The sequence below is a fragment of the Capra hircus genome, chromosome 6 (assembly GCF_001704415.2).
Source record: "Capra hircus breed San Clemente chromosome 6, ASM170441v1, whole genome shotgun sequence".
Classification (NCBI taxonomy): Eukaryota; Metazoa; Chordata; class Mammalia; order Artiodactyla; family Bovidae; genus Capra; species Capra hircus.
In genome coordinates, this window is record NC_030813.1 from 45949814 (window position 1) to 45964096 (window position 14283).

At 45.0% G+C, this 14283-nt stretch overlaps 1 long non-coding RNA gene across 1 annotated transcript in view; it reads left to right on the top strand.

Annotated features, from left to right (window-relative positions):
• Nucleotides 281-14283, top strand: part of LOC102184606 — a 29365-nt gene continuing 15362 nt past the window's right edge. Inside the window, exons 1-2 of the long non-coding RNA XR_310071.3 lie at nucleotides 281-386; nucleotides 593-682. This is a non-coding gene — a long non-coding RNA (uncharacterized LOC102184606). The remainder of the gene's footprint in view (nucleotides 387-592; nucleotides 683-14283) is intronic.

Consider the following 14283-nt stretch of genomic DNA (forward strand, 5'->3'; position numbering starts at 1 on the left):
ACTGAAGCTCATTGAGAAGTTAAGTTCCAGGCCTGAGGTTACATGGCAGCTAAGGGGGAGGCCGACCCTGGAGGTGAGCCTAGTGCGTCCCTTATCCTCTGAAACACCCTCCTCTCATGGAGAGGTGAGAGCAGCCATGCAGCCTGTGAACTGCTCAGAGGAAGGCCTCCATGCCAGCCTGGGTATTTCTTTGGCAACATGCCACAGTGCATTTTGTGCAGTTTGCTTTATTTGGATATTTGTGTTACTTCCTGCATTTTGCCCCTGAAAGGATTCCATCTGAGGCAGGAGGCTGGACTGAATGGCTGGAAGATGTTCCTTCTTTAAGGACAGGACTGAGAATGTGTGGGTGGTGCCGGCGGAGTGCAATGGAGCGGCAGTCCTAGGTGAGCCGAGCGCTAGGGAGTCCCTGAGAGGGGGCTCTGCGGGCAGGGGCTGAGCCCGGGGTAGGAGCCGTGCTACAGCCAGGGAAAGGTCCAGGACTTCGGGGCCAGGGGATGTTGTTAAGGGAGGAAGCTGGGGCTGAGGGAGCTGGAACAGTATGAGAAAGAGGTTTGTCTGGAATCATCTGGCCCATGGCCGTGTCTTTTAGGTGGAGAGTCAGACCCAGAACTAAGTGTTGGTGTTCACAAGTTCACAGGAGTTCTCCTGATCCCTGGGAGATTCGCTCATGGCTCAGCAGGTAAGGAATCCACCGGCAATGTAGGAGACACAGGAGACGTGGGCTTGATCCCTGCGTTGGGAATATCCCCTGGAGAAGGAAATGGCAATCCACTCCAGCATTCTTGCCTGAAGAAGTCCTTGGACAGAGGAGCCCGGTGGGCTACAGTCCACGGGGTCACAAAGAGTCAGATTCAGCTGAGTGACCAGACACACATGCTTCTGACCCAGTGCTCCTTCTCCTGCTCCTCTGGAGACGAAAGCAAAGACAGTGTGTGTTGGAGGAGGGGCCTGGGGAAAATACATCTGTGCCTAGAACTGCGTGTGAGCCTGCAGCACAGGCTGAGGAATGGAGAGTAAGAGGAACTCAGGGCAAGGAAGAGAGAGGACATAAAACTCAGAAATTCTTCCAATAATGCATACAAGTCCCAGGGATTTCCAATCTGGAGCTTTGCCATCTTTAATTCTGTGACAGTGTTTGACAATATAAATGGTATTCATTTGGGCGGTGGTTGTTAATTTTTACGACTCCAGCAACTGCAGATTTTGGAGTTCTCTGGCTCTTTGGCAGCTTCACAGAAGTTAGTTCTTCACAGTCGCTGGCATTCTATACAGGCCTGCTCTGCACTCATTTGTCCCTTTTCAGATAAAGTTACACTAAATGACTGAAAGTGGAAGAAAGATGGTTCTCTAAAGACTTTTTGCTAGAATTGGGGCGGGGTGGGAGGAGGAAAAGGTCCTTTTCCTCTGTAGTTGCTTAGTAACAGAACGTAAACCTAGAGATGAAAAGACCTCCTCGCTGGAAGGGCATCTGAGAGCAAAGCCAACACAGAGAAAAGCAGAGCACGGAGAGTGACTCCACTGATATCTGTTGATAACCTCGCTCCAGCTGTGCCTGAAGCAGTTTACATCCGGACTTTCACAGTGCAGGAAGCACTAACGTATCTTTCTTGTGAGATCTACATAGTGATTAGGAATCAGGTTGCCTAGATTTGAATTTTGGAACTGCCACTTACTAGCTACAGAACCTTGGGCAAGACACTTAACCTCTTTGGGCCTCAATATCCTCAACAATAAAATGGGATAATGAGAGTATCTATCTCATAGGATTGATATGAAGATTACATGAGTTAACACATGAGAAGCATTTAGAGCAGTATCTGGCATGCTGGTGCAATTACAAAAAATCATTTGTGTCAGTTAGTATGTTGCATCAGTAAATAGCCCCAAAGTCTCAGTGGTTTATAACAGCTGCTTTTCTTTTTTGAACATAGGAGCATCCACTGTGCATCAGCAAACACAGTGCTCATTGTATTTACTCGGGAATCTAAGCTGGTAGAGCAGCTGCCGTCTCTAATGTTGCTGGTCACTATGATAGAGGGAAACAACTTCAAAAAGCATACAATGGCTTTTGCCTAGGAGAAGTATATGTCACTTCCACTCACATTTCATTGGCCAAACCAAGTCACTTGGCCACACTTAGCTTCAAAGAGGAGGGAAGAGCAGTCCTGCCATGTTCCCAGAAAGGGCAGCCCTATTGATCACCACATTACTATTGTTACATCATAACCGGTTGGGCATTGGACACCTGCAACTGAAAGATTCCCAAGGAAATAAGATATCGCAAGTACCCCTGGTTTTGTACTCAGCAGCAGTCAGGTGCCATATGAAGCCATGTTCTTACTAACTTCCTTTTCCCTCATCCACTCCAACCATTTTTAAGTCTGTGGCTCCTGGCTATCTGCCTTTCAGGTGTCAGGACAACATCACTGATATTTTTAGTGATCTCTTGCCGGTTAAATTCCAGAAAAGTGGAAAGAAGTGTGATTAGTCCAGAGTCACAGGTGTACAAAAGAAAGTACTGAGGAAGAAAAGATGGGAAGTTTTCCTTTGAAGAGGAAGTGTGTTAGGTCGGGTTCGCTAGAAGCACAGTTGAGATGAGCATTCAGGAACTTGTGATTAAGCAAGGGGGTCTCTCCGGAGAGAAGAGGAGTGAGGAAAGCTGGAGAGGGCAGAGGCCAGACCTAAGTCAGCCTGATCCCAATGGGCAGCTCTGGAGTGTGAGTTCCCGCATGGAGCCCGTCCTGCTTGGAAACGAGCAACTGGCCTTTTACAGCTTATTGTGATCAGTCATTGGCATCAGGCTACTATAAAGGGGAGAGTCAACCTTCTGGGCTAGGCAGCTTCTATTGGGTTGGTTAAGGGTGATTCTTGGAGAAGGGGGCAGCTGTGAGCTGCCGGCAGCTGGGGGCGGGGTGCAGCAGGCCAGTCAAGGTGATTTGGATGGGCCACCCACAGCATCTACTAGAAGCCGTGAGGAAAGCACTAATTGGAACCATCTCCCCTTTCCTCCCACTAGTAAAAGTATGCCTCAGAAGCCTGGAAAATATTGACATTAGTAGGGTAAGAAATAGCAGCCGGTGGTTCCCCGTTTATCTCCTAGATTAAATAGAAATTTTACCATCAACCCATATTTCCAGGCCTATGTCCCAAGACCCTCACAAACCTAATCTATATGAAAAGTCACCTGGAACCTCGATATTTGTGAACAACTTCCATGCCTTTGCTCTGACTCTTTTCTCTCTTCTGCCAAGAGTACACAGGTCCCTCTCCAGACCTCTGAAATTCTATCCATACTTCAAGGCCCTCTCAAATACTGACGACTTCATAAAGCCTTTCCTAATCACTCGACAGGATATGAGCTTTCCCTTCTTTGAAACCTCAAAGCCCTTACTTTCAGCAGTGGGTTTCATTCTACGAATTTGAGTCATTTGATAAGTGTTAGCCTCCAAATCTTTTATGGACTCTTTAGGAAGAGTTCAGCCTTTTTCTCTTTGCTGCCTCTGGCAAACACCTTGAATCTGAAGGCACTTAATTTATATGTGTGTAATTGAGTATCTACTTAGGTGAGATTAAACTGCCACACATGATCAAAGCTTTTGTCTTAGGTGCATCACCCAGAGCTGACATTTGCTGAGCACTTCCTATGTCCTGTGCATGAAGTGTTTTCTTTGCATTAGTGATCTTCACCCCGTAGATAAGAAACTGAAGCCGAGAGAAGTCAAGCAATTTGCCAAAAGCCACACAGGTAGCAGGTGGTAGATTAGATGAAGTCTTTTTAGGTTCATCTAAATTCAGAGCCCACACTCTTAACCTCTGTGAGAGACCTGCAATAGAGACAAATACGGACTTGCTCTCACAAGACACGACTATACGCGCAGGCTCTGTCACTCACTTTGAGCACTGAGCTGAACAAACCTGAACAACGCTGGAGAAAACTAGAAAGCTGCTCGCCCAACTCATCCCTTTTTCTTCCTGGGTAAAGAACTAGACGAGGGCTGCTCTGGTTTTAATGTGCACACAACTCCCCTGGGGGAATGGGGACACCAGCTGAAAACACACACATAACACATAACACAATGTGAGAACATCTATGATAGAAATATGCCCTCACTAGAAAGAAGAAGGTGAGGACCCAGCAGGGGTGAAGATGGAAGTGAGAGAAAATGCCCTAGAAAAGGCTACCACCAAGCTGAGACATAAGGATCAGAGAGCTGACCTGGTACAGAAAAGAAAGGGAAGAAGGACTATTTCAGGTGGAGGGTCAGCACGTCAAAGCTAAGGAGGTGAGTGGGTCCCAGAGGCACTTGGGGAGCTGCCAGTGGCTGAATATAGCCAGAAAAAGCGAGGGAGGGGCCCCTGGCAAGAGCCTGGCTAGAGAGAAAGAGTACAGATCCAAGAGACATTGCCATCTTGTACCAAGGTTAAGGGGGCTTCCCTGGAGGTTCAGTGGTAAAGAATCTGTCTGCCAATGAAAGACACATGGGTTCAGTTCCTGGGTGGGGAAGATCCCCTGGAGGAGGAAATGGCAACCCATTCCAGTATTCTTGCCTGGGAAATCCCATGGACAGAGGAGCCTGAAGGGCTACTATCCATGGGGTTACAAGAGACGGACGCAACTTAATGACTGAGCGTGCACACACGCTAAGGATAAGGGACACCACTGAGGACCCCAAGGGGAGTGACAGTGTCCACCTGACCCCTGGAAGTTTCCCTGCTGCTGCTCTCAGGGAGACTCTGTCAGAGGGTGCAGTCAGGTTATTTCAAATGAGGAGGTTTCTTGGTCCCAACAAGCCTCACTGCTTGGGGCCCCAGAGCAAATGCTTCTCCCCAGGATTCAGATTGTGGATCCAGGGCATTCCTAGAGTCGGGGAGGCACAGAGCCATGTAGCCCGTGGGGAAGAACCCCTGGCTGTGGGGTAGAAGAGAAGCAAGAACAAATCAAAGGGGAATGCGCCAAGACAGCCCCCCATCCCAACACTGCCTCCCCAGGATCAGTCTTACTTATTTCTTTATTAGACCATCATTTCTCAACCTTTTTCCTGATGACACATACATACAAGGCACTTGACCTTTACCAGCCAGACACGTGCCTTTGATATATCGAGAGTTCTACTCATTTCCTAGAGCCACAGTACCTGTGATTGGGAGTGACATTCATGGAGGCAGAAGAATGAGCTCACTCTAATTCATGAAGCAGATAAACCTCACAGAACCCTTGATGCCTTTTCCATGGCTGGGAATAGATTATAAGCTTGGACACCAGACAAACTCAGGTTCTTATTTGGACTCTCTCACTTACGTCTATGGGCCTTGGATAAGGTGCTTAAACCCTTTGAGCCTTAGCTTGCTCATCTGCAAAATGGTTATGATAATAAAATCCTACCATGGAGGGTTTGTCCTCAGCACTGGATCTGCTTATACAATCTAAATGCTTGGGTGTGTGCCTGATATGTGGTGAATACCCAACAGATGATAACTTGGTGAATACTCAATAGATGATAACTTCCTTACTACTAATGTTGTCTTATTCTTTTAACAACGTGCCTGGGACTTCCTTGATGGTCCAGTGGCTAAGACTCCAAGCTCCCAACTAAGGTGGTCTAAGTTCAATCCCTGATCGGGGGACTAAACCCACATGCTGCAACTAATAAGAGTTCATATGCCAAAAAATAAATAAATATTTAAAAATAAAAGCAATATGCCTGACTGGAATACACCACTGAGTAATGACACTGTGTTGCAAATTAATGTATTAGAGAAAGGAAAATCATTTTGTATATATGACTTCTAATTGATTTATCTTTAGCCTTGAATGTCATCACACTATTTCTTTCAAAACATGCTGTAATTCAAACTTTGAACTAATTCGCTACCCTGCCCCTCTACTCCCCATCAGCAAGACTTTTAACAACTGTTCACAGGTTCTACCCAAAAACTCAGTTTTAATTTCCTGTTATAGACCTATCATTCTCAAGATCTGCTGGGTGAAAACCACCTCAGTGGTGAGGCAGAAGGAGGTAGAAATGGCTTTTTGAGCCCTGCCAAGGGGAGCATTTGGCCCCCAAACAATCTCTCAGCAGCCCACATACCTGGGCTCCATGTGGCCTGTCGTCTCTGCCTTTCAAAGAACTTGTTTCTTTCTACTATGGATGGGGGGCAGAAATACCCTGATCAGGACCTCTTCTAAAGGGCTCCCCATCTGAGAAATGGGAACACTGCCCACCCACCCCTCAAAGGTTGTTGGCAGGTCCCCCAAAGATGAAAAGACAAGAGACTCTACTTTCTGATCTGAGCCAGCGTCACCTCCAGACAGGACTGAGGAAATAGGCTTCGGACTCAACCCGCCGAGCCCATTCTGATCTACCGGACCGTCCTCTCTACAGCAGAGATCACCCTGACAGCTCGAGCTGTTCCATCACTCCCTAGGTCAAGAACTCTCAATACTGAGTACGTTAAGTCGCTCAGTCGTGTCTGACTCTTTGCGACCCCATGGAACCGTAGCCTATCAGGCTCCTCTGTCCGTGGGATTTTCCAGGCAAGAGTACTGGAGTGGATTGCCATTTCCTTCTCCAGGGGATCGTCCCGACCCAGGAAATGAACCCGGGTCTCCCGCATTGCAGGCAGACACTTTACCATCTGAGCCACCTGTGCCTCAAAGACCAGAACCCTCGCTAGCCCACAAGTCAATGGGTCTGCCTGCTTCCTGTGGTTGCGCCTCTGCCTGGGGCTCTTTCCACCCTCTGGGCCCAGTCACGCCAGACTGTGGGCGGTTCTTCCAGTGCATGGCTCCCCCACCCACCTTTGCATATGCTGGCATCTCTCTTGGGGTCTTTCCATCCCCACATCCCACCTCTACTCACCTTCTGCTCTCACTGTCAACATTACATCCTCCAGGAGGTCATCTTTGACCCCCAAATAGCTCCCATAATCTCAGGGAGATTTAACCTTCATTGGCCCCATCACTGTCTCCCCTGTGGAATATCAGCTTCATGAGGGCTGTGTTTTGCTTCCCTCATTTTCCCAGCACCTATTGACCACCATGCCCAAGTGACCATTATAATATTAATATTGAGGGTCTCAGATGAAGAGCTCCATTTTTACCTGGAGAAATAGAGTAGAAGAGTTAGTTCTTTCATTGATGTGATTGCTGTAGACTGAATTATTCTAATGGTAAATGCAGCTTTCCGTATTCTTTTAAAATATTATGCTGTCAGGGGTTACTTCTCATAATCCCTATGTTCCTTTCATGTCCCTCAAACTCACTCTTTCTTAGGAGCAGCTGTTCATTGCTTCCTCACCTATGAAATCTCAGATCTTTTTGGTGGTAATTATGTCACAAGGGGGAATCGTCACTGAAATTAAATGGAATGGAGGCAATCAAGGGAAAGAATTTTCTCTCTCACCTAATTACCATTGTATATCTCTCTTGGGTCTGGGAGTAAGTGTGGATTTGGGGAAGAGGAGGAAATGCTCTAAAACGTGCTGTTCAAAATATTACTGGTCCATGTCAAGTACAGAAATATTAAGTACAAGATATTACCAGCTTATATTGAGCCTAGAAACTTTTAGGGCAATTTAATGTCGCCATGACATTCAAGAACATGGCCAGTGGGGCTGTCTCGGTGAGCAGGGCAATAGCAACCACTTCCGTGCTGTTGAACTTGGATGGTGGGTCACACACATACAGCAACAGATTCTTCCTCATTTTTTTGGAAATTCTCAAACACTGGCCCTTCACCACAGACAGTTTGAAAAACATAAAAGATGATGTAGTCCTAGTCATGTCATAAGTGAAAGTCAAGGCTTCAAGAAATACCTAAAAACTAAGAAACATCTAAAGGCAGGAATGGAAAGGAAAGCAAGAGAATGGTCACTGTAGATTGTAGTGAGTCAGGGGAAGAGTCTTTGGAGATGAATCTTGAATTGGGTCTTGAAAGAAATTATAGTCAAATATTGAGGGACAAGGGGTCAGAGGGCATTTCAGAAAAGAAGCACACAGGCTAAGGCATGGAGGCTGTGCGAGACATGTCCTCACACACCCAGCTGGAATAGTTAAGTCATCACAATGATCACTGATTTCTGTGAAAATATGACAATGGTAAGAACAGTGAGCAAGTTTGAGAAATAACAGAGAATATTTATACAGTCTCAAAGTGGCTGCCCTCCAGATTCTTATCAATGACAAAGCAAACACAGCAGTGGAAAAACCTAGCAGGCACCACCTCAACTAAATGATCAAAGTTAAATAGGTTAGGTAGGTTATGAGAAGGCAATGGCACCCCACTGCAGTACTCTTGCCTGGAAAATCCCATGGGCAGAGGAGCCTGGTAGGCTGCAGTCCATGGGGTCGTGAAGAGTCAGACACGACTGAGCGACTTCACTTTCACTTTTCACTTTCATGCATTGGAGAAGGAAATGGCAACCCACTCCAGTGTTCTTGCCTGGGGAATCCCAGGGACGGGGGAGCCTGGTAGGCTGCCATCTATGGGGTCGCACAGAGTCGGACACGACTGAAGTGACTTAGCAGCAGCGGCAGGTTATGAGAAAAATGGACATCATGTACCTCCTGATATGATGCACTGGGAAGAACACAATATGATGTTTATGCTATTCCCACTAAAAATGCATCTATCACTGAAACCACTCAGGAGGAAACAGCAGACAAATCCCAACTGAAAATATTCTATAAAATCGCTGAACTGTATTCTTCAAAGCGCCTATATCAGGAAAGTCAACTAAGGAACTGTTGCAAGTCAAAGAGGCTGAAGAGGTGTGACAACTGAACGCAGTGTGTGATCTGGAGTTTTCTTTGCTCTAAAGGATCTTATTGGGATAACCAGTAAAATCTGGATAAGGTCTGTACATTAGTTACTGATATTGTATGAAAATTAATTTCCTGAATTTGATGGTTATGCTGTGCCGCTCTTAGTTGTTCAGTTGTGTCCAACTCTTGGAGACCCCGTGGAATGTAACCCACTGGGCTTCTCTGTCCATGGGGATTCTCCAGGCAAAAATACTAGAGTGAGTTGCCATGCCCTCCTCCAGGGGATCTTCCCAACCCAGGAACTGAACCCAGGTCTCCAACAGTGCAGGTGGATTCTTCACCATCTGAGTCACCAGGGAAGCCCTTGATGATCATACTATGGTTAATAAAGGAAACGTTCTTATTTTTAGGAAATACCCACTGATGCATGTAAAGGGGCATTGCATTTCCAACAGTTCTAAAAAATATTTAGCAGGTATGAAGATAGGGCTTCCCTGGTGGCTCAGCAGTAAAGAATCTGCCTGCCAATGCAGGAGATATAGGTTCCGCCCCTGGATCAGGAATTTCCCCTGGAGAAGGAAATGGCAACCCGCTTCAGCATTCTTGCCTGGGAAATTTCATGGACAGAGGAGCCTGGTAGGTCCATGAGGTCATAAGAGTCAGACACAACTTAGTGACTAAACAACAACAAGGTATGAAGATACAGAGATAGAGACAGAGGATAAAGCAAAGGGGTAAAATGTTAACACTGGGACATACTGGTGGAAAACATATTGGACATTCTTTATACGATCTTTATAACTAATCTATGAGCCTGAAACTATATTTTTAAAAGGTTAAAAGAAGAGAAGAGCACCTAGGCTTTAGCCCTCACTTAGTACTAAGTGAGTTAAGTCTCCCCACCCCTCTGGATCTCTTCCCGCCTCCTCCAGCCCTTCCAGTTGGAGGCTGCATGGCTTGGCCTTGCTGGTTCCAGATCTTCCTAGCTAATTTCTGGATTTATGCCTTCTCACCTTTTCCTGTCTAATGTTTCTTTCAGACTACACCCTGAGAGCTGATCTCTTTGGTTGAATGCCCCTTGAGATCCAGGGCAGCACAGCAAAATCCTGCCCGTGTCCAGTACTTGCTCACTGAGCCAAACCCTGCTCATGCCCCAGACAGATGAAGACAATTAACTTTTCTTGAAGACCTACTATGGGCCTGGCACTGCGCTTCATCCTCCCAATGACCTAGAGGGTAACTTTTCCAACAAATCATTTCCATCTAAATTCCAATGGCTCTAAAGCTCAAAGCCTTTTTGACCATAGGAAGTGCAATATTTAAAGAGTTCCCCTACCTATATAATTCTGGGAAGACTCAGGATCACTTAGATGTCCCATAGATCCCATTTGGTTGTCTACTACCCTCTATGGATCATAGAGCTAGAATTTTTGGCCTCAGGTCCTCACTGTCCCATGAAGGTGTCACTCCAAGCTGGCAGTCCCATCTCTGTCTCCATGGCCAGGGTACCATCAGAGATGAAAACATGTGTACCTCAATGCCAGAGACCTTGCAATCCTAAAATAAACAGGGGAATGCTCCTTTTGTAATACATTCCATTGCAGTGGGAGTCAGGGGGTCCCACAATCAACTGCTCAAGCTCCAGTGCTGTGGTGTACTTGTCAAAGCATTTTAATCTCTGGTGGGGCTGAATTCTAATGATGCCCACAAGACAGTAGTGAGTCTACATCTGTTTTCCAATTCCCAGGCTGGTTTCTGGCCCCATCTCACCATATGAGATCACATCCCTTAGGGTCAGTTCTTTCTTAGCCCTTGCGGACTCTTCCTATTAACTGAAATTTTGTAAATATCTGAGATAGATTGTGGATGGAAACGGATATGTGAAGGGTGTTGCCTATTACCACTGGTTGAAACACCTGGGGGCCAGGTCCTGTGCCATGAAGAAACCCTGTTGATGTCTGTGGCTCAGAGAAGTTATTCAAGACCTAGTACGGGCTCCCACAAGTAGGTGCTGAGATTTGAACCTAGATCTGCAGGACTCTTTCCTGTCCATCACCTTATCTTCTCTGCAAAGTGGAACACAGCTAACAGTTTTGTAAGTGGAGGTCCTCTACTAGAGGGGTTGTTAGCTAAATGTAGCTTTACTGGATCAGATCCAAAAATTTTGGGGGCAACTGTTCATCATGCGGCTGGTGCTACTGCTGAGTCCAGGCTTGGCTTATCCAGGCCAGTTAATTTTTTTTTTCTTCCTGGTATCTCTTTCCTCACAGGCATTTTATTTACCCAAAAAAAGGTAACATCAAGCATGGCCCATTTTTATATAGTTCTGGAAAATGCTTGAGGGAGGTGGAAGGGAAGGTCAACACTACCAGTAATGTGGTTTTATAGAAAAAGCGTGGGTCTAAGAATCAGAAGGACCTGAGTTCAAATCTGAGTTTGTTACTTACTGTTTGAGTAAATGTTCAGCAGTTCAAGGCCCTTATACGTAAAACAGAGATAATGCCATGTAACTCTTAGGGTTAAAGGAAAAACCTTATTTTAAATTATCAGTCCTAAAGAGGGGCTCAGTGAACCTCAGTTTCCCTCTCCTTGACTGATATTTTTGGATCATATGAGAATTTTAGCAATCTCTATGTTTCTATTCATTCCTCTTATGGACAACTCTAAAGACAGTTCAAAAGTGGGTCTTGTTTCCATGGAGACGTATGAAAGCTAAACAAATTTGAAAAGGGGAAGCACAGACGCTCACCCCTTACGCCCACTCACAACCAGTGCACAGCCTCAGCAGAAATGTTTCCAAAGAAATGCTTCACCCAGCTTTCGGGGAAGGCACAAGTCCTCTTTCAAAGTCCTTACAAGCTTTTTCACTGTGTGACTCTTGAAATGAACAATAATTTGAAGCAGAGAATGATGAACTTCACACAGCAATGGATCGAAAGTGGAATTATTGAGCTCACCGCTGTCTAATATAATTAGGCTGACGTGCTTTTGAATCTAAATAGATGGACTCCCCTACTCCTATTGTACATGCACATTTACTTATTAATGGGTAGAATATTACAAGATTTCTGGGCCCCGCATGGTTTCAGTTCTAATCCAAACAACTTACTTTCTTCTGAAACTCCGATTTTCCTCCTTTTGGGCAAAGTTATTTTGTATGTTTCAAAGGGGAATTGCTTCCCTGAGTCTGTGTGGAAATACAAGCACATAAATCACACACTGAATTTACTTAACAAGGAGGACTAATCCCACTGTCACTTCCCACTGAACAGTGCCTTCTTAGGAAAAAATGCTGCACATCCTTTAGAAGACCAAGATCCATCCAATCAAATGACTTTTTAAAATTCCAAAAAATGATTTCTCTGCCTGAAATAATAAGCTTAAAAAGCTCATTAAACATAACAGCAATTAGATAATAGAGATTTCTTAATTAACTAGCTTTGGATCTCTCTCCAATCATGGCAGAAATCAAACTAGCTTTCTAGGGAGGTAAGCATGCATTTGAAAGCCTAATAACAGTATAGTTTCTTCTACTCTCCCTTCACACAAGGGCCAACTTTTGATGAGTGAAAATCAACTCATGTTTTACCCAAACATCTGTCCTCAAGATGCAACACCTCAAATGATATGGCAGAAACATAAGTCACCAAATAGCAACTCATAAAATTATGGCTAACAGTGGTAAACAGTCTTGTTGCCATCAACCACAAAAGAAAGAGAAAAGGCATCTAATAAAGCCTTTAGCAGTCACGAGAATTTGTCTTGAATTTTCTAAAGGCTCTTACAGAAGACTTGATGTGGTCCATGCTGTAAAACCACAGGCAGACCATTCTGTACCCTGGAGGATAAACACAGTGGTAGGAAGAGAGACTTAGCAGAATGATTTTCCCCAAACCAAAACGTCTAGATGTCCCTGTGGACAAGTTAAGCCACTATCCTCAAGGTGGGCTCTGAGTCTTGGCTAGTGAGATAAAAGCAACCACAGTTACTGTGGAGGGGAGGCCCAGCCAGACCTCTGATTATTAACTTCACCAGCTCCTTCCTTCATCATGAGATCCAGAGCAGAGAGAAAAGAGGGAACTTAGGGAGGCCTTCCCTTTGTCATATAAACAAATCTTTTGAATGAGACGTGATAAGATTGAGTGGCCACAAAGCCATAGAGTCTCTGAACATTGGAGCTGGAAAAGTTGTAGAAGAGGAAACTGCAACTGATGGTGTTGAAATGACTCGCTCAAGGTCACAGAGAAACCACCGCCACCCCTTACCACTTGTGACTTGAGTGGAAATAGTCTTTTTTTCTGACATGAAAAGAAAAAAAAAGAAAGAAAGAAAAGAATGAGTACCCTATGTGTCAGCAAAAGTTATGCCACATGCAGCTAGGTCATTGCCCAACAAAGGAAATGTGGATTCGCAGAACTTGCTTCCTACTTTGAACACTATTTTTCCTGTAATTGGGTAAGGCTGGGGGCAAACGTTGGTCAAACACCACAAAGATAAAAGAGAAGCTCCATGTTCTTAGGTGCATAAACAAGAGACCCAAACATTTAGCAATCCAGTATGACTTGAAGCATGCCCAACATGGGCTATGCATTCTGTAAAATAGAGGGAGAAAAATCATACAATAATGGTCTTTTCCCTCAAGAAAAATTTAAACAACTGTAGCCAATCATCAGAGACCAAGTGCAAAGACTGAGTATTGACAATAACTCCCAACAGGCATTCAGACATGGGAGAGATCATAGGATTTTGGACAAATAGTCAAGGATGGCTTGTTTGACCTGACTTCCATGATATCTTGAAGGCTGGGTTAGGGAGGGGAGGGGGAAAGACAAGTTGGGACTATCTATGTGGGAATACATTTTCTGAAGTAGGAATTAAAGTGGCTCCAGAAAGTCTGGTAAAGAGACCCAACTAAGTGGCCTAGAAGTTGGGTTTAAGGACACAATGGAAAATAAGATTCCAGAGGGAAAGCATGACGAACGACTCAACAAACTGTTCAACTGAAGAAACACAAAACAAAGCACCAGCGTCTAGACCCATTTCCTTGGAGACACTTGTCTCACTGGTGTGTTAAGAAAATCAAATTCCCAGTTTTTAGACATACATATGCCAGAATCATCAAAGGGTGATATTATTCATATTATGATTAATATCTTGACCTCTGTGCAGATACAAAGTTGCTGTGAGCCATATGAGGGATCAGTCTCTTTTGCGCCACCACTCCCCAAGAGGAAATAGACCAGATAGTTTTAGAAGCCATTTCTAGACCCACAAGTTACTGACTCAACAAAGCAAGGTTTTGCCAATGCTATTAAATATCCGAGAAGCTATCCAAATGCCTTTGTATGCCTTTGAACATTCCTTCCGCTTGACCTTAAAGACTTTATTAGACTTATCAACTCCTCCATCTGAAGGCTTGCCTGTGGTCTTTCTATTTTTACCTCCAATTTCTGGGGTGGGGAGGTAAACTGAGGTGCGGGTAATCACGGAGTCATCTAATTAGAAGACTGTTTAAA